The sequence below is a fragment of the Odontomachus brunneus genome, unplaced genomic scaffold (assembly GCF_010583005.1).
Source record: "Odontomachus brunneus isolate Ranch 3 - 2012 unplaced genomic scaffold, Obru_v1 Obru_scaffold_168, whole genome shotgun sequence".
Classification (NCBI taxonomy): Eukaryota; Metazoa; Arthropoda; class Insecta; order Hymenoptera; family Formicidae; genus Odontomachus; species Odontomachus brunneus.
The window spans coordinates 126,542-129,384 of NW_022639618.1; the positions used below are offsets into that span (position 1 = coordinate 126,542).

The following is a 2,843-nucleotide window of genomic DNA, read 5'->3' on the forward strand; positions in this document are numbered from 1 at the left end:
ATGGTTTTATAGAAAATCGTAAAAAAGTCCGCAATAAAAATTATTAATATCTACAAAAGTGTTCCAATTCTAGCATTTTTAAATAGTTTATTGTAGAAAGTATTAAATTCTTGTAGAATTTCATAGATTTTGTCACTACTTTATTATAGTTTATTGTAGTTTCTTTTTATTTTTTGTAGAATTTTGTAGAACTTTTTCCGGCAGGGTATACAGGGTGTCCCAGACTACACGCACGCACGCACGCACGCACGCACGCACGCACGCACGCACGCACGCACGCACGCACGCACGCACGGTGAGTCATTTTAATCGAACCATGCAAATATTTCGAAAAATATGGAAGATACGGAAAAATATTTCAAACAATAGTTGTATGGTTCGGAGGGGGACATAAAATGATGCAATTGGTTTGACCCTAGATAGTCATTTGAAAGTCACGTGAAGGGCACCTTCAATTTCTTAAATGGAAGTTTTCATTACATATTCTTGTAGCTTACCTTGAGAGCTTTCCAAAACACTATAATAAAGTATTTTTTCATTAAGTACTTTTCGAGTTATAAGACTTGAAAGTTACAGTACCGGCATTAGCATTATCCAAGATATACCACGCGGAGGTTACCCGGTCGAATTTACACCTCTGTACGTGTTATAAGTTGTACCTGTTATTTTCATTTCTACGTAAAAATGCATTTTGTCAAATGGTTGGGGCGCACACACACATGCCTTCTCCCTGAGTGCACATTCTCTCCACTCGACTCTCGCGCGATACTCGTCCTCAAACATTTCATTAACAAGTAAGCAAAACGCTACATCAGTTACCTCGCCACTGTAGACGTGTCACTTTAGGTGCACAAAAATTAAACAGAGTATTAAAATTAACACTTTGTTTCTTTAGTAATAAATATGATTGATTATTCACCTAATGAAATTGTCGACATGATAATTGAATATGGAAGGGCCAACGAAAACTACAGACAATGTGCCCATCAGTATGCTCTACGGTATCCAAATCGTCGATGTCCCAATCATATTACAATAATAAAAGTTATTAATAGAGCTCGTGAAGGTACATTATGTTGCAAACGTAGGACGAAATCTTTAACTGATAATGATGATTTGAATATAACTATTTCAGGAATAAATCCTCAGATTGGTCAACGTACAATCAGTCGAGAACTCAATGTTTCTCAGTTAACTATCTGGCGAATTTTAAGAGCAAATAATTTTCACGCTTATTACATTCAACGAGTTCAAGCACTTACTGAAAACCAAAAACAAAAACGCGTTAAATTTTGTCGCTGGGGATAGGAAAAATTAGAAAAATATCCGACTTCTTTTTATAAGGTTTTATTTACCGACGAATCAACATTTCAGAATACTGAAGAATTGAATAGTCATAATTGCCATTTTTATTCAGATATTAATCCATTTTGGATTCGTTATGTAAATCGTCAGCATCAGTGGAAAGTAAATGTTTGGTATGGCATTTTGTATGGCCAGATTATTGGATCCTATTTCTTTGAAAATAATATTAATCGAATAATATACTTATAATTCTTGCAAAATAATCTATACGCATTGTTAGAGGATATCGATTTAGGAACTAGAATTGCATGTGGTTTCAACACAATGATGCTCCTCCGCATAGAGCTCCCATTGTGCGAGACTATTTACATCAAAGATATCCTGAACGCTGGATAAGGTACAACAGTTATATCACATGGCCTCCAAATTCTTCTGATTTGACACCTTATGATTTCTTTTTATGGGGGTACGTTAAAGGGATTGTTTTCGCTACGGAACCGACAACTCCGGCCTATATGAGAAATCTTATTACCAGAACTTTGGCAACTATTCCCGAAGAATTTCTTTAAAAGACTACTATTGCATTGCGTCATAGATTCCGAATGTGTATTGAAGTGAATAGTGATACATTCCAAGAAATGTTGTAAGACGGTCCTTGTTTGCGATGATATGATATTCAGTAGATTGAGGAGACAGATACGAGTCGGTCATAGGCCTTACTCTCCGCTGTGTAGCATCGAGTTCGGTTGACGGTCCGGATCGGTCCCGATTAATTCGGTGTCGCGGATTACTCGACGCTGCTTTGTCTCCGCTTGCTGTGTACGTGATTGTTGCGTGCTCGCGGCGCTCGCTCTTGATCGCTTCTTTTGTGTGCGATCGCTGTCGTGTTATCGCGTGTTATCCGCTTGTTTTGTTTACGCGATGTTTTGATTAGGCTTTGCGGCGTTTAAGTTGGCGCAACGCGCCGGTGCACGGCCCGACTGATGGTCGGTCGGGCCGGAGTAGTGACGACGCAGGTGTGCATCAAAGTTTCTATTTAAAAAATTCGATTTGATCTTCAAATGACCTTGAAGGTCAAGGTCAAGGTGAAATTAAAGGTCACCATCCGATGTCCCCCTCCGAACCCAACAACTTTTGTAAGGGTTATTTGGATTGGAGGCTCCCGAACAAGATATGTATTCAGGTGCGTAATTTCAAATATTATGTCCTTGAAATAACCTCTGAAGGTCACTCCAAAGAAGAGCCTCAAGTACCCATCTAAACGTAAAGTTTTGCGCTCTTTTCGAATCCGTGGTAAAAAATAGGGGTTTCTATATAAAAATTCGATTTGACTTTCAAATGACCTTGTAGGTCAAAGTCAAGGTGAAATTGAAAATCACCATCCGATGTCCCCCTCCGAACCCAACAACTTTTGTAAGGGTTATTTGGATTGGTGGCTCCCCGACAAGATATTCAGGTGCGTAATTTAAAATGGGACACCTGGTATATACAGGGTGAGTCATCTGAATCTATCACCTCCAATAACTCGTTTGTGTGGC

General features: G+C 38.7%; 1 pseudogene; it reads left to right on the plus strand.

Annotated features, from left to right (window-relative positions):
- Positions 1-949: 949 nt before the first annotated feature.
- LOC116851232 lies at positions 950-1,952 on the plus strand (annotated as a pseudogene).
- The last annotated feature ends 891 nt before the right edge of the window (positions 1,953-2,843 follow it).